The sequence below is a fragment of the Pleurodeles waltl genome, chromosome 11 (assembly GCF_031143425.1).
Source record: "Pleurodeles waltl isolate 20211129_DDA chromosome 11, aPleWal1.hap1.20221129, whole genome shotgun sequence".
Taxonomy (NCBI): Eukaryota; Metazoa; Chordata; class Amphibia; order Caudata; family Salamandridae; genus Pleurodeles; species Pleurodeles waltl.
The window spans coordinates 944,442,771-944,466,304 of record NC_090450.1 but is presented as its reverse complement, the minus strand read 5'-3'; the positions used below and the strand labels follow the sequence as shown (position 1 = coordinate 944,466,304).

The 23,534-nt window shown below is 45.2% G+C and overlaps 1 protein-coding gene across 1 annotated transcript in view; it reads left to right on the top strand.

Annotated features, from left to right (window-relative positions):
• Positions 1–23,534, top strand: part of RSPH14 (radial spoke head 14 homolog) — a 398,766-nt gene that overhangs the window by 345,261 nt on the left and 29,971 nt on the right. The window lies entirely within an intron of this gene.

Sequence of the window (23,534 nt, the reverse complement as noted above, 5' to 3'; positions counted from 1 at the left end):
CAGGTGGCGCTAGCCACAGCACAAGGACTGTGTCCAGTGCACTGCCTGGAGCAGTGGTTTTCAAACTTTTTAATGCCGCGCCCTCCCCAGTGGGGAAACAAATGATCACCCCCCCCCTTCAGAATTTCTCACAATTATTCTAATATGCTGGCAATGTTTAAAAATGTCTAGACTTATTTTAACATTGCAGTTAAGTTATGTTACCTTTTTAAAAATGCAATAAAATGTTTTTTCCGGGATCACTTCAGGCCCCTCTAGTGGGGCTCACCCCCCAGTTTGAAGATCCTTGGCCTGGAGCATAGTTTGGCTGAGATTAGTTCAAGCGTAGGCCTTGTGTGGACTGAAGACTTTGGAATTGGAGAGTTGGACTGATGGCACCTCTGATGCCGTGGCTGCATGAAAGCCTGCACCATTCCCGACAATAACTGCGGTGTATCCAACCCAAAAAGAGTGAGGAGCCGCAGGTGTAGACAGGTATTCATGGAGTAGCCTGGCAGAAGTGGCCGAGCAGGAAACTATGTACTGAAAAAATGAAAATCATTGATCTCTCAGGTGCGTTCGACAACCCAGACCTCTGTTATTGTTTCCAGAACTTCCTGGGTGTTCGAGAGATTCAAGTGGAACCCTGAACCTTTCTCCCCAAGAAGAAAAAACCGTCCTGCGGCGTGCTTCAGGGATCGCTGCTTTCACCACACCGGTTTAATGTATATATGATACCACTTGTGCAACTAATCAAATCATTCAGCCTTTCAACACTGAGGTATGCGTATGGCACACATTTTTTCTTCACCGATTATGGGACTTTTAGTGTCAAAGCTGATTTTTTTACAATATCATATTGAAGATTCAGAACTGGATGATGGTGAACCATCTTCAATTAAACAGTGGAAGAACTGAAAGCCTTCTTCCCTTAGGCCAGACATCAGTATGGAACATGCATTTCGGCCTTCTGTGTTAGGTCAAAGGCCCACCACACCTGTGAAACTAGTGAAGAATCTGGGAATTAAACTGGATTCTAATCTATCTGTGAATGATCAAAACAGGTCGATGTGCACTGTTATTTTTTCAACTTCCATTACTAATTTTATTTGTCTTTTCTTATTTTCAACAAAAAATGCAAACTATTAACACACTCGTGTCATCCAGACTTGATTACTGTATTGCCTGCTACTCGGATTCACTAGCCGGATCACTGGAAACTACATCTTGTCCAGAATGCTTCTGCAAGACTGACCCTGAATTAGTATTTTTCTTGCTCTCTCCCTTTCCACCACAGCAAAATATTTTTAACTCTAGTAGCCGTGTTTCTGTGAATCTCCAAGTAGCGGATAAAAAGTATAAACATGTAAGAACCTTGTTTTACAGTTGGAAGGGCAGGGACCAAAGTTTTCAAACATGGAGGGTTTCTCTGCGTCTGCTCGTAATTGCATGTAACCCCCAGTGCAACCCCACACACATTCCAAATGAAAATCTGCCCTCTCTTTCCCATGCAGTGCAGTCTCACACTGGCCTGTCCCCATGTGTTGAAACGCTACACTGCGTTTATTCTACTGTCCAATGAAACACAATACTGCCCTCTCATCCCAGTCTAATGGAATCCCATACTTTCTTCCGCGCTCCAATAAAATACTACATTTATTTTCTTCAGACTGCTTGAATGACTGCCATATTGAAGATATGTTAAAATGGCGGCCGTACTTGCAAGGAAGAGGCCAGCAGGAGAACGGGGCCGTCAGACCAGTCATCCCTTGCTTTGACTTTGTGTGCCGCCATACACCTGACAACCAATATTCATAATGGAAAAGTACTTCTCTGCGGACCACGTACAGTGTCCAAACAGCAGCGGCAATGTCTGCTGTAACTTTAAAATATATGAGAACTGGTATACAATGCTGTAAGTATTCACCTACCAGTTACTGCTCTCTGAAGGATAGTTTGGGTCTGGAGCCCCAATTTAGAAACAGTGATGTTGTCCTTCTCACACCTACCATCTTAGGACCCAAAGTCTTCACCCAGGATCCAAGGCCTCTACACAGGCTTGACAGTCCGGCCACAGTGAGGCCCAACTGGCTCTCTTGGTGCTGTTTGTCCCTCTCGCTCTGAGAAAGCTGAGGTCAAAGGTTAACAGCAGTAGAGCTGCACCTGTATATTGCTGGCTAATGTTTAATAAGCAGGCAGTGTGCATCGATTTTTCTATGGGTGGGAATAGAATCAGGGAAAGTGGCCAAGAGGCGCAGAGCTCAGGACGTCTGCCAGCCTGCTTCATCAACTTGTTAAAAAAAATGTGTTTGTTAATTGTTTATTGACTGGGCTTAAAAGACTCTTCAAAAAACACTGTGGAGGTACTGGGATGTGTAAAGGGACAGACCTTGCTACCGAAAACAGTACAGGCAAGACCTGAGGCATTGACTGACAGGATCTCAAACATTGTAGGCCATGATCCTGGAAACCTGAAATAGACACTTCGAGTACTGGAGTGGAGAACACCAGACATTGTTAAGGAGGACCCAGGCACTGAACATTTGGATCCAGACATCGCAGGACCTCACACACTGAAGGTCAGGCAGGATCCAATGCACTGGAGATCAAGAGCTTAGACTTTGGTACGGCAGATCCATGCACTGGAGGAAAGGAACCAATACATTGCAAAGCAGTGCGAAAGGCGCCTGAGGTCACAATCTCAGACATTGTCCAGGAAGATGCCAAGCACTGGAGAATGTAAGCCCAGATATTGGTAGGCAGACCCTCAGGTACTGGAATTTAGGACACTGGAATCAGTTTGCAGCAGTGGATGGCTGTAGGGACTGGCCAGCGACCCACCAATGCAACTTACCTGGCCATTGCCCCCAACCACAGCTTTGGTGGCGTTACCTTTTTTTAATTCAGATTTGCAAATTTTATGAAATTTACTAATTCTGAATTTGCAAATCCTCTGAAACTTGCAGATTTGGAAAAATGGTGCTTGCTTTTGAATACAAAATTGCACCTTTGTGCTCATGAATTTCCTAAAAGTCACATAGTTACTATATGCAACATGCATTTTTATTTTCCGGTGAGTTTTTTTTTATATTTCCGTGAATTATTTTTCACAAGGAAATTTCTCGAATTTTGCCAAATTTGCTCATTTCAAAATGGTGGAAAAATTACTGAAATCAGCCAATTACGTTCTTGAAAAAGGAAAGCTCACAAGTTTCTAGCTTATACGTTTACATGGCCAAGTTATTTCTAAATTTTAACTCTCTGAGACCTATCAACACATTTCTCAAACAATATTATCTCAAAAACTTTTGAATGCATTTACACCAAATTAAAAAAAAACACTCTTTCTTAGTGGAATTCTATTTTCCAGACAAATTTGGTGTAAATATGCTCTGTGGTTTTCGCTGTAGCTGAGACCAGAGTTACCTAGGGAAACCTGAATTGGAAATGCATGCAATTGTTTTACCGCCCCCTGTTTTTTAAGCTCTGGCTTGACAGTGTAGCATTTTCCTTACCTTATGTAACGAACAGCAAAAGAGCCTTAAGAAGTACCATTGAGAGAGGGGCTTTAGCTACTCCCACATTTTAATATGCTTGAGTACAGCATTTGATTAGTCAGAAGCTGTGTGCTCCACTTAAAAAGAGTGCTAGTATTGCATTGTTTGTCTTGTGGAAAGTTTATGCTCAATACACCAGGACTACGCTGGATAAGGTGCCAAGTAAAGGATGATGAGGCAAATACCCTCTAATCCTTATGACCAGGGTAGTAAATGTGGGCAGGTTAATGGTCAATGCAAGGGGGAAGTAACCTCGACTTCCACGGTAATCAAATGGCTAGAGTAATTCTATGCGTACAACCAATGTAACGTCAATAGACATTTATTGCATTATATATTTCTTTGCACATGTTATTCCAGACATTAAACGTATATTTCGTTGAACATGTTATTCTGAACGTAAAGTTTGCATTCGTCTAAATAGGTGCTCCTAGTAAAAACAGTGAAGGTGATGCAAAAGTGCAGGTAAGTGAAGGTGAAATATACAGTATGTCCAAAGGTGGCTTTAAGAAAATTATGAACTTCTAGTGGTTCCTTCAGTCCAGGAAGCCCTGAAGTCTCATAAGGCTTCTTTATGTTTATATATTCCACTCTCATAGGTATGTCGACCCCGTTGTAAAGAAGAATCAAATGGGGTTCATCATCAGGACAGTAAAATTCAGCCGGTAGCACCTAAACTCCATTGTAGCAAGGCAATCTGGTGGTCAGGGACATCTTCAGGTAATGGGAAGTACCCAACGTCTGGGGTCAACAATTATCCAGTGGATGGTGTGTGGTCTAGGTACCACAAAGCGCCGATCACATATGTTATCCAGGGCTCAGGTTATTGATCAGAAAATTCTGATGGTATCTTATTCATCAAGCCAGGGCAATCATCAGCAAGCTCCTGGAGACGTGTCACAATGTATTGTGTCTTATTTGCATGTAGCGAGATGAAGCCTGGCGCCAAGCCAGTTATCAAAGCTATAGGCATGATCTGATTATTATCGCAAAGTAGACCCAATATATATATTGTTAAAATGTTTGTTAAAGCTAGTAGGCATTTAAGGTTGGATTGTTATTACTCTGTACATTGTGTTATTGGACACCTCCTCTGGTTGAGGAAGAAGAGCACTTTGACATTTCTTGGTAACCCTTTTAGGTGAGGGTGCATATTGTTCTGCCAACTTTAATTTGGTGAATATTTGCAATGCTATGACTGTGTGCCTGATGGCTGCCTTGTGGGAAACCTTAAGAGCAATACAAAAGGAACTCTGAATTGGCAATGGTGACAAACCAGTGATAAAGGCAATAGACCTGGTTGATTCACTGGGAAAAGTTCTGACCTGTTTATTATGAAAAAGTTATGACAAAAGCAGCAGGCCTGATGCATTTATAGGAGTGGATGCATATGACAAAGCCAATGTGCATTTAAGGGTGGATTGTTACTATACTATGTTAAAGCATGTTGACAGGTATTTTGTCCTATGGAATGTCACAGATTACTGTAGTAGGCAATCAGTTTAGTTACCCCATCTGATAAATCCTAGTGGCAGAAGATTTGCAATTTGGTAATCCTCGTTAAGCCCTCTTAAAAGAGATACTATATATTTTTTGCCAACTTAGATTTTGTGTATCTGCAGTTTTATGACTATGGGGGTCATTCTGACCTTGGCGGTCTTTTCGCAAGACCGCCGAGTTACCGCCGCGGTAAAGACCGCCGACCGCGGCGGTATGCCGCTGCGCGTATTCCGACCGCTGGGAGCTTTCCGCCGGAAAACCGCCAGCAGCCACACTGGCGGTCGGCGGGAAAGTGGAGACTGGTCAACCTCCACCGCCACGCCAGCAGAACACCGCCCACAGAATTACGACCCACATTTCTGTGTGGCGGTCTTCTGTTGGTGGTCTTCTGTTGGCGGTCACGTCCCTATGGCTCCCGTCGCCTCCCGGAGGACCAATGCACAAGGTAAGTTGATCGTCCGTGAGGGGAGGGGGTGGGGGGTGTTGTGTGATGTGTGCGTGCATGGGGGTGTGTAGGGGGTGTGCATATGTGCATGTTGGGGGTGCGTGCATGTCGGGGTGCGTGTATGTGCATGTCGGGGTGGGGGGGGCAGGGGGTTCGTACCACCTCTGGGGGGGTGGAGGGTGTGGGGGGAGGACTCGTGGGGGGTGGGGGAGACCCCTATCGGTGCCAGGGAAGGAATTCCCTGGCCCCGATAGCGCCTACCGCCATGGTTCGCATGGCGGTTCCCGACCGCCAAAAACCGCGGCGGTAAGCAGGGTCATGATACGGTTGGCGGTCTTGGGTCGACCGCCGGGCCGGAGTGCGCAAACTCCAGCCCATCGGTCATGACCGCCGTGGCGGTCGGAGTGGGAAAGTGGCGGTCGATCGCGGCGGTGACCGCCGCGGTCAGAATGCCATTTTTTGGACCGCCGGTCTGTTCGCGGTCCGACCGCCGCCTCTCCGCCGACCGCCAAGGTCAGAATAACCCCCTATGTCTAATAATTTCCCTGTGGGCAAACTTATGCTCAGTTCAGTAGGTCGGAGTTGGTTATAGTGGCAAGCCAATGACAAAGGCTACAGGCCTTACTGGTTCATTGGGAAAAGGTATGTCATATATCTGATTTGTTTGTTATAAAAGGTTATGACGAAGGCAATGGTCTTGACACATTTATTGTGAATAGCTTATGGCAAATTCAGTAGGTATTTGACAGTGTATTGTTATTGTATGTTGTTAAAGCATTTAGACTGGTATTTTGTCCCATGGAATGTCACAGATTATCATAGTAGGTAAGGCATTTGCTTACCTGCTCTGATAAATCCTTAGGGTACCAGTCAATCAATCAATTAACAATTTGTACAGCACTGCTTATCACCCATGGGGTCTCATGGCGATGTCAAAGGGAAGCCGGTCAGTCAAAGAGCCAGGTCTTGAGGTCCTTCTTGAACTGATTCAGCGAGGGGGCCTACCTGAGGTGGATAGGTCTGTGCTGCGAAGTAGAAGAATGATCTGCCTCCCACAGTGCTCTTCCTGATTCTAGGGGTGGCTGCAAGGGCAAGTTGAGAAGATCGGAGCTGTCTGGCGGGGTTGTAGAAAGCTAGGCAGTGGTTGAGGTAGGCTGGCCCGATGTTGTGCAGAGTCTTGTAGGTGTGTGCCAGGAGCTTGAAGGTGATGCGTTTGTTGATGGGGCGCCAGTACAGGTCCCTAGGGTGGGCGGAAATGTGGCTGGGGATGTCTAGCTGGTGCGTTCTGAATTCTCTGGAGTCTTACTTGGAGCTTCTTCGTGATTCCAGCATAGAGACCGTTGCCGTAGTTGAGTTTACTGCTGATGAGTGCGTGGGTGACCGTCCTTCTTGCCACAGTGGGGATCCACTTGAAGATCTTTCGTAGGAGGCGAAGAGTGTGGAAGCATGATGATGAGACTGTGTTGACTTGGCAGTTCCTGGACAGCATGGACTCCAGGATGGTGCCCAGGTTGCTTGCATGGTCGATAGGTAGGGGGTGCTTCCAGGGGCAGCTGGCCACCAGGATTCGTCCCAGGTGGAGGGAGTTGGACCCAGGATCAGGATGAGGATCTCAGTCTTGTCCGAGTTGAGATTGAGGCAGCTGTTTTTCATCCAGTCAACTACTGCTCTTATTCTGTTGTGGAAGTTGTTCTTGGCTGTTGATGGTTCGTCGGTGAGGGAGAGAATTAGTTGTGTATCGTCGGCATAGGAGACTATGTTGAAGCCGTGCTGTCTGACTTTTCTGGCAAGAAGAGCCATGTAGGTATTGAAGAGGGTTGGGCTCAGGGAGGAGCCTTGGGGTACTCCACAGCGGGTTTCTGTAGAGTCTGAGACAAACTGAGGGAGTCTGGCTCTCTGGGTTAGATCCATTCCAAGGAGCAGATCCATTCCAGGACCCTACTGTGGATGCCGGTGTCATGCAGGCTGGTGCATAGGGTGGTGTGGGATATAGTGTCGAAGGTGGCAGAGAGATCAAGGAGGATGAGGGCAGCCTTGTCTCTGTGGTCCAATATGGTGCGAATGTCATCAGTGGCTGCGAGGAGGGCGGTTTCAGTGCTGTGGTTGCTCAGGAGCTGGCATGGGAGGAGTCCAGGATGTGGTTTGCCTTGAGGAATTCCTTGAGCTGCGTGTTGATGGTCTTTTCGATTACCTTGGCTGGGAAAGGGAGAAGAGAGATGGGTCTGTAGTTTTTAATGTGTAGGAGGCTGGACTGGCTTGTAGTGAGTACCAAGGGGTACTTACACCTTGCACCAGGCCCAGGTATCCCTTATTAGTGTATAGGGTGTCTAGCAGTTTGGCTGATAGATAATGGTAGCTTAGCAGAGCAGCTTAGGCTGAACTAGGAGACGAGTGAAGCTCCTACAGTACCACTAGTGTCATATGCACAATATCATAAGAAAACACAATACACAGATATACTAAAAATAAAGGTACTTTATTTTTATGACAATATGCCAAAAGTATCTCAGTGAGTACCCTCAGTATGAGGATAGCAAATATACACAAGATATATGTACACAATACCAAAAATATGCAGTATAGTATTAGAGAACAGTGCAAACAATGTATAGTTACAATAGGATGCAATGGGGACACATAGGGATAGGGGCAACACAACCCATATACTCCAAAAGTGGAATGCGAACCACAAATGGACCCCAAACCTATGTGACCTTGTAGAGGGTCGCTGGGACTGTAAGAAAACAGTGAGGGTTAGAAAAATAGCCCACCCCAAGACCCTGAAAAGTGAGTGCAAAGTGCACTAAAGTTCCCCAAAGAGCACAGAAGTCGTGATAGGGGAATTCTGCAGGAAAGACACAAACCAGCAATGCAACAACGATGGATTTCCAGTTGAGGGTACCTGTGGAACAAGGGGACCAAGTCCAAAAGTCACAAGCAAGTCGGAGATGAGCAGATGCCCAGGAAATGCCAGCTGTGGGTGCAAAGAAGCTGCTACTAGGACGTAGAAGCTGAGGATTCTGCTGAAACGACAAGGGCTAGAAACTTCCCCTTTGGAGGATGGATCCCTCACGCCGTGGAGAGTCGTGCAGAAGTGTTTTCCTGAAGAAAGACCGCAAACAAGCCTTGCTAGCTGCAAGTCGTGCGGTTAGAGTTTTTGGATGCTGCTGTGGCCCAGGAGGGACCAGGATGTCGCCAATTGCGTCAGGGGACAGAGGGGGTGCCCAGCAAGACAAGGAGCCCTCTCAGAAGCAGGCAGCACCCGCAGAAGTGCTGGAACAGGCACTACGAAGAGGAGTGAAACGGTGCTCACCCGAAGTTGCACAAAGGAGTCCCACGCCGCCGGAGGACAACTTAGGAGGTCGTGCAATGCAGGTTAGAGTGCCGTGGACCCAGGCTTGGCTGTGCACAAAGGATTTCCACCGGAAGTGCACAGAGGCCGGAGTAGCTGCAAAAGTTGCGGTTCCCAGCAATGTAGTCTGGCGTGGGGAGGCAAGGACTTACCTCCACCAAACTTGGACTGAAGAGTCACTGGACTGTGGGAGTCACTTGGACAGAGTTGCTGGATTCAAGGGACCTCGCTCGTCGTGCTGAGAGGAGACCCAGGGTACCGGTGATGCAGTTCTTTGGTGCCTGCGGTTGCAGGGGGACGATTCCGTCGACCCACGGGAGATTTCTTCGGAGCTTCTAGTGCAGAGAGGAGGCAGACTACCCCCACAGCATGCACCACCAGGAAAGCAGTCGAGAAGGCGGCAGGATCAGCGTTACAGAGTTGCAGTAGTCGTCTTCGCTACTTTGTTGCAGTTTTGCAGGCTTCCAGCACGGTCAGCAGTCGATTCCTTGGCAGAAGGTGAAGACAGAGATGCAGAGGAACTCGGATGAGCTCTTGCATTCGTTATCTAAGGAAATCCCCAAAGCAGAGACCCTAAATAGCAAAGAGGGTTTGGCTACTTAGGAGAGAGGATAGGCTAGCAACACCTGAAGGAGCCTATCAGAAGGAGTCTCTGACGTCACCTGCTTGCACTGGCCACTCAGAGCAGTCCAGTGTGCCAGCAGCACCTCTGTTTCCAAGATGGCAGAGGTCTGGAGCACACTGGAGGAGTTCTGGGCACCTCCCAGGGGAGGTGCAGGTCAGGGGAGTGGTCACTCCCCTTTCCTTTGTCCAGTTTCGCGCCAGAGCAGGGCTGAGGGGTCTCTGAACCGGTGTAGACTGGCTTATGCAGAAATGGGCACCATGTGTGCCCATGAAAGCATTTCCAGAGGCTGGGGGAGGCTACTCCTCCCCTGCCTTCACACCATTTTCCAAAGGGAGAGGGTGTAACACCCTCTCTCTGAGGAAGTCTTTTGTTCTGCCTTCCTGGGCCAAGCCTGGCTGGACCCCAGGAGGACAGAAACCTGTCTGAGGGGTTGGCAGCAGCAGCAGCTGCAGTGAAACCCCTGAAAAGGCAGTTTGGCAGAACCCGGGTCTGTGCTACAGACCCGTGGGATTATGGGATTGTGCCAACAATGCCAGGATGGCATAGAGGGGGCAATTCCATGATCATAGACATGTTACATGGCCATATTCGGAGTTACCATTGTGAAGCTACACATAGGTAGTGACCTATATGTAGTGCACGCATGTAATGGTGTCCCCGCACTCACAAAGTCCGGGGAATTGGCCCTGAACAATGTGGGGGCACCTTGGCTAGTGCCAGGGTGCCCACACACTAAGTAACTTAGCTCCCAACCTTTACCAGGTAAAGGTTAGACATATAGGTGACTTATAAGTTACTTAAGTGCAGTGTAGAATGGCTGTGAAATAACATGGACGTTATTTCACTCAGGCTGCAGTGGCAGGCCTGTGTAAGAATTGTCAGAGCTCCCTATGGGTGGCAAAAGAAATGCTGCAGCCCATAGGGATCTCCTGGAACCCCAATACCCTGGGTACCTCAGTACCATATACAAGGGAATTATAAGGGTGTTCCAGTAAGCCAATGTAAATTGGTAAAATTGGTCACTAGCCTGTTAGTGACAATTTGAAAGAAATGAGAGAGCATAACCACTGAGGTTCTGATTAGCAGAGCCTCAGTGAGACAGTTAGTCATAACACAGGTAACACATACAGGGCACACTTATGAGCACTGGGGCCCTGGCTGGCAGGGTCCCAGTGACACATACAACTAAAACAACATATATACAGTGAAATATGGGGGTAACATGCCAGGCAGAATGGTACTTTCCTACATAATGCCTTTGGGATTAGCAGTGTTTTTTTTTAGTAGCGTGTTGATCTCGAGGTGCTTCCAGTCATTCAGGAAGGTAGCGGTTTTGATGGGGTGGATGATTGTCCGGCACAGCTTGGGGTGATGGTGGTGCTGGCTTAGTTGCAGATGTGGTGTGGGCACGAGTTCAAGGGTGCCCCTGAGTGGATTGAGTTCATGATCTTTCAGGTGTCTTCTGTGGAGATGGGGGTCTATTGGCTCAGAGTCGGCTGGGCCCCGGGGTCCATGGTTCTACAATGTGGATCCAGGGATCTACAGTGTGGTAATCCATGTCAGGCTCTGCTAAAAGGGGTGATATATTGTTTTGCCAACTTAAATGTTGTATTTTGAGAATTTATGACTGCATACCTGACAGTTGGCTTTTGGGATAGCTTACGCTCAATTCTCTAGTTCTGAGTTGGTTATAGTGGCAAGCCAGTAATAGATACTATAGGCCTGATTGATTCATTTGAAAATATTATGCCAGATGCTGTGGGTCTAATCCGTTTATTTTGAAAGTTATAAAAAGAGCAGTAGGCCTCACATATTTATTGTAAAATGCATGTATTAAAGCCAATTGGCTTTCAAGAGTGGATTGTCATTACACAGTGTTAAAAGGTATGGGCAGGTACTGTGTTACATGGAGTCTATGAGATTTTTGTAGTAGGCAAGGGTTTTTGCATTAGTCACTCTCTCTGGCCAGTAGTGGATTTGTACTTTGATAATCCTAGTTAACTCCTTTTAGGAGAGGTTTAATATTGTTTTGCCAAGCCAACTCTAATTTTGTGCAAATTTGCAATTTTATGACAGTAGGCCTGAGGTTGTCATGTTGTCAGTCCAATGATAAAGGCTAAAAGAGGGATTGGTTCAATGTGAAAAGCTATGTCAGATGCCATAAATATGATCTGTTTATTATCAAAAGTTAGTAGGCCTGACGTATTTATGTGAAACCTGCATGTTAAACCAAATAGGTCTTTAGTGGAGCATTGCTATTACCCTGTGGTAGACCTTGTGTTCAGGTATTTCTTTATGTGGAATCTTACAATTCACCTCGGCGGGCAAGGAGTTTAGTTGTGGTTACCCCCTCTGTCAAACCTATGAGGTAGAAGATGTGCACAGTTAGAAACCTTGTCAGCCCCCAACCCATAAGAGTGGTTGTATATTTTTTTTCCATCTGTAATTTTGTACATGTTTATAATTTGATGGTTGCCTTGTGGTAAATGTTACACTCAATGAGACAGGTTCAGATTACTTATGGTGATAAGCCAAGTTTAAGGACTATCGATCTGATTGGTTAATTGGGAAAGGCTTTGTCAGGCACCATAAGCTTGACCTATTTATTATGACAATATCATTGCTTTTGATATAATATGTTAACACCAACAGGCTTTTCAGTGTGGTTTCTTTTACACTTGGTAAAGCCTGTAGACAGGTATTTTGCTACATTGAAGCTCAAAATTTAGCTCAGTAGGCAAGGGTTTTGATCTTGGTTACCCTCTTTGACAAATCCAAGGGGTATATGAATTGACCTGTGATAATCCCTGCTAGGCCGTCATAACAGTGTTTGGCAGATTTCGTTTTCCTTTTATTTTCTTGTAGAGTGTACTGCAACTTCACAGGCAATGCTGCTGGGGCACTAGCTTGCTGCTTCAGCTACCATGCTTCACATTCCACATGGTACTGCTTCTAAATCTGGCAACCATCTTGGAGAATATTGCCCATGGTATCATTGTTTTATACTTTAAAGATGGCTGCCATGTTTAGAAGCATTATGCCAGCCATCTTGGATCTAAAGAACAATGATACCAAACATGATATGTACTGAGTGGTCATCTTGGATTTATATTGTTCATAGTGTGTCATGTTTTTTTACTGCACCAAGCTTGCCAATATACTGTTTCTAAACCTGGAAGCCATTTTGGAACTTTAGAGCAAGTATACACTATGTATACAGTATAATGTTGTAAGACGACCGCTTATAATTTGTTTTTTTTATTACAATTGTTTGCTCGCCATGTTTAGGCAGCAGCATGTTTTATTTTTTCTACTTGTATTTTTGTTAATTCATCTTGCTATGTTTCTTAAGTTTCTGTACATCTTATATTGTGGATGGGTAAGCGGGTGAATTTAAGTTAGTCAGTGGGTGGATGAATGGATGCATGAATGCAAGAATGATTGACAGAGTGCATCTGTGATACCGACTTACTGAGTGCCTAAACTCACCATTCACTGAAAAAAAACAGTTTTAATTATAAGCCAGACCTACTGACATTGCCAATGCTTGTTAGCCTTTTTCTGTACTGCAGCAATAAACACAAACTTGGCTTTTGAACTGTAGTAATAGATGTGTGACTAATAATACAACTTTTCTAAATAGGCCGTGTTATTGGGCCACATTTCTTTCTGCCGTGGCATAAGTAGTTTTAGTAGACGTGACATTAGAAAAATACTTTTTATTGCTTCATAGATTACAAGTAACTGTTACTTTACACATGGAACAACTCTCCTAATAGTGACGTTTCACTTGGTTGTGATTTTACTGTGTTGCCCAAAAATTTTGTTTAAACACATTTGTTAACAAGTACACATGGAAAATGCCATAGCTTAAACCATATATGCAGATGTGAGTACGATATGCAATTTATTACCATTGTTGAGGGAGGGGGGCATGACTCACTTGAGGTTTTGCCTCTTGTGAGTCATTGCTCCTCTCCACACTCAACAGTGGTAATAAATAACATATAGCACGTATCTGCATACATGATATACACATCCACACAGAGACATTAAACAGCATTCAGGAAAGACATTTCTTATATTTGGTCCTTCTGTACTTTGTCTATGTGGACTGACCTTAGCCGTGAGGAAGTACACACGCACCATGGTGAACATGATGAGAAGTATAAATAGTAGGAGATTAGCTCCTGATGACACCTATTTTCTTCTCAGTTGTGTGAAAAGGCTGCAGACTTTGAAGGCCAAGCTGCTGCTCCCCTTTAGACCCCTCCACGGCTCCATGTTCAAATCATTAGCTTAGATACCTGCTCCATGAGCATAGCTTCGTTTCTCTTCTGACCTGGTTCCCATCCTCCTATACAATTCCACATACCTGCTCCTCTTGTGGGCCCATCCCTCTGATTTATTGAGCTAGCAACCCTTTTGAAAAGTGAACTATCCTGCAAAACTTTTACAGAAGAATGTGGTCGAACAACTACAGGAGTTTATTGAGTCCAGTCATATTCTTCCTGGCAGAGTTTCACCCTGTGCGGCAAACTGAATCTGTAGTAGTATCAATCCTGGGTGATCGAAGACGCGAGGTGGACATTGGAGATGCCTGAGCACTGATGAGAGACTGTCTTACAACTGTTTTTTGCCCCAGTGACCACCAGATTCTGATTTAAAGATCAAGGCAGGTTGGACTACACCACCTGACCATTTATTGGATCACTTCTTTCTTGTCCGACTGCCAGCAGTCACTTGCAACTCCACCTTTCTCAGTGTTTTAATAAGATTGCCAGTGATGTTCCAGCAGAGCCAGGCCTTATCACAACTATTCTTTAGTATTTACCTTCTTCCTCTGTTGCTGATGATTCATTCACTTGGCACGAAGTTTTACAGCTTAGATGACGACAAGCAGCTGTTATGAAGACTTTATCCCTCATTTCTTTCTTCCAAAGCAAATTTCTCCAGGTGCTTAGTGGTTATGGATAAATGCACATCTAAGAATGAGTGGTAAATGAATGACTCAAACACTGAAGTCTTGGTGGTAGGTGCCAGCTGCTTTGCTTGATGTATGGAGTTCTGATCTACATGACCAAGCATCTGCTTCGCCCGGTTCCTGTGGTACTGAACCTGGGAGTCTTCAAGGACAGTGACGTGACCCTAGCCCTGAAGATGGCAGCTGTGGCTGAGACCAGCTTCTTCCATCTGAAACAGTTGTAGAAGTTGTAGAAAAACCGACTTATAAAAAGATCACAGCCACTGCATAATCAATAAGACTTTCTATTCTTTTTTTATTGACAGATTGTTTTATTCGAAACATTGACATGTGGCACAGCAATCATTACAGTTATTTCGTCTGAGGATTCCCAATACAAAATAATGCAGAGGTGACAGGCCCAGTCATTACTGCACCAATGGCGGCCACACACAACAGCAAATAAAGCAACATAATCAATTAGACAACCATCAGATGATGGAACACTCGGGGCTGCACCTGAGATGACCTAACGTCTCCTTCCAGAGTTTGTCTGACATGACATGCCATACCATTTTAAGCTGTATTTACTCTGCTAATAGACACTCTTAGGCTTATTTATAACATATATGTATCAGAGGACGTCCAGGTTGTATCCAATGTATTATTATCCTGCACTTGGCAAAATACCACCAATGACATGAATCTATATTGGAGGTTACTCTTTTTTTTGGTGTGGGGTTTAAGCCCAATAATCTCCTGAGCTGGCATGGGAGGGGTCCAGGAGAATCTCAAAGAGTATTCAACCCTCAGTGACGGTATCGTAGCCCGGGCTTCCGTCAACAGGCCTCAATAGATGCTGTTCACCGGACTTGACCATATCATCAGAAGATTGTCTACCACGGCATGTGCAATTCGTATACAGCCCCCCCTCCATGTGTTGGCTAGATCTTACTGAGGATGTGTGGGGTTTAGTAGGTGCAGTGCAGGATTTTAAATAACGATAGGTGAAATCTAACATTGCTTGAAACACTCTTGTGGTATCCCAGCGCCCTGTCTAAAGTCCAGAGGTCATCGATGTAACGTTCCCATTTAGACCGTATTGTCATGGGGTCATGTACCCTATCTTGTAGCAGTCCTTTATAAAGCACGGAGACACATCTGCCTCCATCCTGGAGCCCCACAATGAGTTTCTGTATATGTGATTCTGGGGGTTGTAATGGGAAGCCAGTCCAACCTGTATGTGCAACCACAGTCAATCTAGAGAACTTCAGAAACTGAGCGGTACTAATCTGAAATTTGTTGCTGCCTTCTTCAAATGTGATAAGTCCCCCTCATATAGGTCTCCCATCTCCCGACATCCACCGTCTATCTATCCTCCTGTCTCCACAACCTTTTTCAAGCTGCGGAACCCCGAGTGAATCCATATCTTCATGTCGGGCCCAAAAGGAGTGCCATTCACTGCTAATCATTTTACCACGGGCCCACTCCGCTCACAAAGGACCATGGCAGCTTCCACCAAAAGGTTAATGAGAGTTTTATCCTCGTCAGAATGCTCTATATATTCAAACTATTGTCCTCTTTTGACATATGGGAGATAAGTATGCCCAGATATTTAAGGGATGCTGGCCAGATGTGCTATGGCCTAACTTGGTCGCAAACAGCAAAAATTGCCGTTTGCGACCGCGAAAAGGGCTGGTACTATGTACCATCCCTATTTTGCGAGTTGGTCACAATTACCGACTCGCAAAATAGGGATTCCCGGCTCACACTTAGGAAGGGGCGTCCCTTCCTAATTGCGAGTCGCAAGGGGATGTATGATTGTTTTGTGACCGCAATTGCAAAACAATTGCAGTTACCACTAATTTCAAATTTGTGGTAACCCATTCGCAAATGGGAAGGGGTCCCTATGGGACCCCTTCCCCTTTGTGAATGAATGCGAAAATATTTTTTCAGAGCAGGCAGTGGTCCCAGGGACTAATTGCAACTCGCAGGGGGATATATGTTTGTTTTGTGACTGCAATTGCAAAACAATCGCAGTTACCACTAATTTCAATTTGGTGGTAACGCATTCGCAAATGGGAAGGGGTCCCCATGGGACCCCTTCCCCTTTGTGAATGGATGCGAAAATATTTTTTCAGAGCAGGCAGTGCCTGCTCTGAAAAAATGAAGGAAAATAATATATTTTTCTTTTTGAAATGCATCCTGTTTTCCTTTAAGGAAAACAGCCTGCATTTAAAAAAAATGCTTTATTTAAAAGGAGTCACAGTCATGGTGGCCTGCTGTCCCCAGCAGGCCACTATCCTTGCGAGTGCAGCCATTCCCAATGGGGTCACCAATTGCAACCTACCTCAAGAATATTAATGAGGGAGGTCATTTGCAACCCCATTGGGAAACGCAAACAGTGTCATTGACGTTGTTGTGCATTTGGTTTTGCGACTTGCAAATGAGTCGCAAATTGCGAGTCACAAAAAATGTGATCATACATCTGGCCTGTGGACTGCCACGTCATCCCCAGATGCAGAAGCCTTCCCGCTTGCTCATGCTTCAGAAGGCACATCTGGAACACCCTTGACTTTGTACAGTTAGTGGCCCACCCGGACATCTATTTAAGATTTACTATTCTTAACTCCACATCTACTTACCTTGCCATGGTGGATGCAATACTTTCAAGGGTCCATAATTCAACATCAATATAGTAGTATAACTCCTTTGAGAGCTCCTCCCCTTAAGTTGCCAGGTACAACGGTACAGTAATAACACACTAGGTATGACTGATACCATGAAGTGAGATATTTCCCTGGTGCAGGCCTTAAGCACCATGTAGCATACATATCTTGCTCTATATGCATTGCTTTTTTTGTGGAACACTTATTTGTTGGAGCTTAGCTCATAAGTTCTGTTTGGTAATAGTGAGACCTGTAAGTTATAAATTGGAATGAAGTGCTTTATAAAAAACACGTTATTATTACTACAGGATTTAAATCTTCATTAGTGTCTTGCTTCTGTTGCTTACCTTTGATATACCCCTCTTTTCAGGCTATTGACATAGAAAACATTGTTATGTATAGTCTCCACGTGGCCAGTGACAGGACTCCTGGCCCAGCATTCAAAATCGTATTGTCTTCTTCATCAATGGAACTGCAGAAAGTCACACTGATTCAAGACTGTGGCCTGAGAGTGGATGGTCACTCCCTCCAGAGCCAGGAACATGTGTGAATCTTTAGCAGTCCTGGGATGCGGTCATCTCTTCAGCGCAATGTGAAACAGGGCCCATGTCACAACATGGCTGTCCGTTCACTAAAATACTAGGAGTAGTGGAAGTAACACCACATATCCTATGAGTCCCGGATGATAACACAGGGTGGACAGTGCTTCATTGTTTAGCTCTTCAACAGCCTCCTATCCATTGCTGAGGTACCGGGAGCTGCAGAAGATGTGACATTTACAGGAATAAACAGTTCTTAATCCACCTTTTACTTTCTAGCCCCTCTACTACCTTCCTGACCCTTGAGAAGAGGGGTAGCAAGAGCTGTGCCAGGGACACCAAAGAGTAAGTGAGCAGTAGTAGCTGCTACACCTACTTAAGGTCCATAAGTCAACGTAGTGACCTTCAGCCGGCCCTAATGTTCAGCCAACAGTACCAGCAAACTTAGGGGCATATTTATAAGCCTCTTACGCCGCTGTTGCTTTACTTTTTGTCACACAGCTGCAGTGCAAACCTTGAGGCACAAACCTCTGAGGCAACGCAAAGCATTTTGCGTGGCTTTGAATGGCCTCATAGGTATGGAGTAAGGCAAGGCAGCACAAATCGTTGCGTTACCTTAGTCTGCAGAAGGACAGCGTTCCAGGGGTGCTGCGGTGGGTGTTCCCCATGCAACACCCATAGATTTTGACGCATGCCTAGATTTACAAGAGCTTGTAAACCTGGGAGATCGCCAAAACTTTATGCTTCTCAAGGGGAGGCACAATGAGGAGAAATATCTTTATTCCTCCTCGATTTTTCCTTTCTGTGTGTGCTGCATTCTGCAGCACACATTGAAAGAGGGTAAAGCCTCCCAGGATTGCTTTTGTGCTTGCACACAAACAATCCTGCATGTAACGCAAACACCCTTGCACCATGGTACAAAGGTGCCTGCATTGGCGCTAGGCTGCCAAAACGGCGCCAGCGCAGTGGGAAAGGACAGGAATACGCCGTGTGCCATAGATACAGCCCATTCCTGCCCTTTCCCTTTGACTTGCTGCGTCAAAAGCCCATAAGACATCAAAGCCTTTACTTTCAGTGAGGAAGGGAAGACCAGTGGTCCCAGCATGCGCAGCGGTATTGGCTTACAACCCAGGACTAGTTAAAATGATTCTTCTAGCGTGGGGCCAGTTGACACCCGCGCACTGAGTGATCGATACGTGACTACTAATCGATATTTGAGCGGGCGGTGGGGTTTGGAAGTATACCGGTATCTGCGGAAAGGCACATGCTGCAGACCTCGCGATCCTAACGTGACCAGCCTCGGCTCGTTCGCATACTTGAAGAGGGTGCTGTGATTGTACATGAAGCACCCCGGAATTCCCCCATCCTCGGAACGCAGGAATCAGTTCAAACGGAGTGCGTGATGCCTGCCATGGCAACCACGTCGCCGGCCCTGGCAACCGGCCCGCGAGTTCTGTTATCATGCGCCGCGCGCTGCCGGCTTCCTGCTCCTCGCGCTGCCGGCTTCCTGCTCCTCGCGCTCGCGCCCCCGGTGAGGAGCCCGCGTGCTCTCCGCACAGCCTCCACTGCCAAGGGGTTCTAACCAGGCACACTGCAGGCCGGGTGCCTGGCCCCCATGAACAATATGCTGGGCATTATTGACATGTGGGGTCACTGAGAGATTGTTTCCTAGGTCTGCGGAACTGGCCCCGGAAGTGGCCTTTTGGGGTAAAGACCATGGATTACCCATACCTCCACAGGGGATCCTGGGGCCGTGGTGGTGCTTCACTAGGGGCCCTCTTGCCAGCGAAGCAGGCACGTTGCCACCCTTTGCTGAAGATTACATAGTTTGTTAGTTCTGAGGAGGGGAAGCCTGAAAGACTGGGTCACCATCCTTTGATTGTCCCACCCATGCTGTGGCGAGGATACCACCTCTGCTCCCGCTGCTTCGTCGTCGATTGTCCTGTTGTTGGTACAGCTCAGGCCCAAAGACAGTGGCCCAAAACTGGCTCTGGGTTCTCCATGGCCTTGCAGATTGATGGACAGGCAGGCAGGTGGACCAAAGCAGGCCAGGGTCCAGGGTAAGAGTCACACAGTTCATCCAGCTTGACCTAGCTGGAAGAGAAGTACCACAGTAGGCGCTTCCTTACTTTAAGTACATTGTCACGTCCTCTCAAGTCAAAATGACTCAAAACTTTTGGCTTGACCAGAACTCCTAACCCAGAAAGACCTCTATTCAATTTTCACACTCTGTCCACTCTCAAACTCCACCTCCTGAAACCTGGAGGGAAATGGCTTATCAGTACTTTTGTATATTGCAGCAAGCTTTCTCTACTCAGGAAAAAACAACTCCTTATTTGGGCAATATGCTTCACTTGTAGCTCAGGTAAGAGGGGAGAGTTAGTGCGCAAAAGAAGACGGCTCGATACAGGTGAGCTATGGAATTACAAGTTTTTCATCTCGATAGAATATTTGCTAATGCAGTCTGTCACAGTTTTATTATAGAGGCCTAAGTGGGTTTGGAAAGGCGCACTTCGAAAACCTGAACCACTATTGCTATACCAACAAGAACTAGTCTCCTACAACCAGTCTAGTGGACTTGCGGAAAAAGGAGGGGGTTTGTAATCCCCTCCACACCGGCCAGGTGTCATATAAGTGGGGAACAGAGTTCACAGGACGGTGATCAAACTGGGAGAGCTGAGGGAAATATTGACAAAACCACGTCATGACAGCATCCTTTTGCAGCTGAGGTTCTTTGCCCCCATACTGACTATAGCTGCCATGGAAATTGACATATATGTATTTCTCTACATGTCAGGGCAAGCATTTAGGGGCACCTGTGGTCTCACCGGCTATCCCAATATCCCCTTGCTCTCTTTGCTGCCCCTGGTCACCTTATGCCTTAAAATGTCCCATGGCCAGAATTTGTCAGACCTTTCTTAGGGAAACCCTCTTTTGAGACCTTGCTTGGTAAGCACGAGCATACACGTGTAGGCTTACAGATGGAAAGTGGGACTCCTGGCTGTAGGAACCAATATATCAGTGCAGATAGTAGGGACAGAGAAGGGCCACTGGCTGTAAGGCACAGGGCAGGATTACCGATGGCAGTATTGCTGCTTCTAAGAAAAGCAACATGGAGGTATGCCTAAAGAGTACCTTGCCGTAGAAATGAAGGCACCGACATTTCAAGGTTTATGACTGCAGACAGTTTCTATTCAGCTGGTTGTTGGGGACAACATAACCGGTTGTGGACACTTCTAAAGGCTTGTCGGTTCCATATTGAAGGGTAGTTGTATATATGATATAAAATTCATACAAACTTCACCTTATAAGACATAGAGACGTTCTGTAAATGTGTAGTGCCACAAGGCCACAGGCAAAGTAGTAATTTGGTCTGGATTCAAGTCTTTGCTAGTCCTTCTATGACTTTTATATCAATTTATCACTACCTTTGACTAAAATAATGTTAAGGTGGTGCACAAGGGAATGTCCTCTTTCAGCCTCTGCTCTGAGTGCTTCTTCGTTGGTCTGGGAGTAGAGGTTGACGTTATGACAGACAGAGCCTAAACAATAGACCTTCACACATCTTCTGCCAAAGTTCACAAGAGAACATTTCATGGACACCCAAAGCAACTCTATGTGCTTTAGGACAAATATGAGTTTGTTTTGTTCTCCCTACTTTTGGTCTATAGAAAGTGTGTTTTGGTGGTCACACACAATTTCTCTTTTAGCTTTTGATGGCAGAAGAGCCCAACTGTATATGTTATACAGCTGTGAAGGGCAGGGCATTGTGATATCACTACTCACTTGTAATACAGTATTACTAGTGTGTGGTGACCTCATTTTCTCTCTACAGTCAGATTCTAGCACAAGAACGTACCTACAATAAGGAAATAAAGATAATATATAGACCAAAGAACCTCTTGCTGTACATTATAAGGATATTGTAAGTCACAGAGGAGTCCAATGACCACATAGACGAATGAGATAAAAGGAACTATCCATCCTTTATGGAAGTGTTAGAATCTGAGTTGCCACATCTATTCTATTTGAAGGGGAGTGTACTAGCACTTCTCAGCAGGGATCCATTAATACTAAATGTTGATCACTGGCTCCTCTCAGTTAGAAGCAGGTACCCTGCAATTGTGAGTACCTGCGCTTCTAACTATCTATTTTAATCCCTGGTTATGAACCATTTGATTCTTAAAAGAAAGGATAAGGTTTTTGAGGAGTGCATTCTCAAGAGCTCATGGTAGGCATTTGTGGATGATGTTTTAAGGAGAATTTAGGTGGAGCGTAGAGTTGTATTTTTTTATATCTGTTTGGCACCTCAGGCAAGAGCATGGACTTTGGTGCTAGACGATATCAGAGCTGAAAGGTGCATCCAGCGCATACCTTTTGAGTTTCGTGTGTTGCAGGTATGAGGTTTCTCAGTTGGTAGTCGGGGTCTGTTTTACAGCCTGCTGTGTAGGTGATGCAAGAATGATTCTTGCTACTGAATCACTAAATGCATGTGTGAATTTAGAGTTGTAATAAGGTGTTTTTTAAGAATGAGAAGTAGATGTTGTGTGAGATGGATCAATGGGAAAGAAGGAACTTGCTGTCTGGTGTGAAATGTGGATGGCTTTTGTACATACAAGTACATATATGTTTTTGGTGGGAAAAAGTGATACTTCTACTTCTCTGATTCACTGATTGGATTTTGGTATGTGATACTTATGTCGTATGGATGTTGGAAAATATGGCATGATGCTGGACTTCATGAGCTCACAATAGAAAATATTGGTGTATAGCATTTTACCTGCTATATGTTACAGCAAGTCTGATATTTGCCATTTTTACTTAAGTAATATCAATATTTCAGATAAGCTGTATCGCGCAATTGCAGGCATAATAAAGCACCTTATTTCTTCTAGAAAAGTGGTCTAGTTCAGTGGTTCCCAGCCTGTGGTCTAGGGACCTCTGGGGTCCACGAAGCCTCCAGAGGGGGTCCGTGACTGCTTAGAAAATTAAATAATATGAACAGGCTAAATGTGCAATTGAACAATTTAAAATGTGCTGTAAATGTCAAGGAATTTGAAATTGGAGGCTAAAAATTAAATTAGTATCCTCAGATTGATTCGTGGGAGCATTGCAGGAGCATCAAACAAAATATAGCATGCACAAAGTGTGGCTTTAATTGAATTTAGTAAAGCTCCAACCTTAGTATTAAAATTATTTTTTAAATGTATTTATATTTGCAAATTAAATAACATGTGTTATTATTTGTGTATGTGTTAAATGAATGCTTGTTTGTGTATTTTTTGTGTGTATTGTTTTGAGGTTCAAAACATCAACAACATGTTTAGGCCAGTGTCCAATGCTTCCAGTAATGAATCTGTGGGGGGCCGGGGTGTCCCCAGATTCCAGTAATGATTCAGTGGGGTTACCCAAGTTCCAGTAATTATAAAGTGGGGGCCTACAAAAGTCAAATGTTTAAGAACCCCTTGTCTACTTGACTTACTAGTGCATAGGGTTTGTTAAGATCGCTGTATAATGTTTCTCTTTTTGGAAGACAGTTTGTGGCTGGTCATGCAGCTCACACAAGCACCTGATAGAGGGCAGCAGCAGGATGGTGAAAGATTTGGAGCTCTTAAGGAATGTGCGTTCCAGTCAACTGAAACACATCCAAAACTCTGTACCCAAAACCACATTAACTCACAATTTTTGCTTGAGTTTTGAATTTCAAAGTGGCCTTTCTTTGATGTCGACTTCGGTTTTCTATTTCAGAATGTCATTTTGTTTGATGATGCCTGCTTAAGTTTAGATTCCAGAATGAGTATAGGAAATGAATTACTTACAGAATTTTCCATTGGCTGATGATCTCTGTCTGTGTTATAGATTCAATAATACACTTTTGATAATGTCATCTTGCATTTTATTTCCC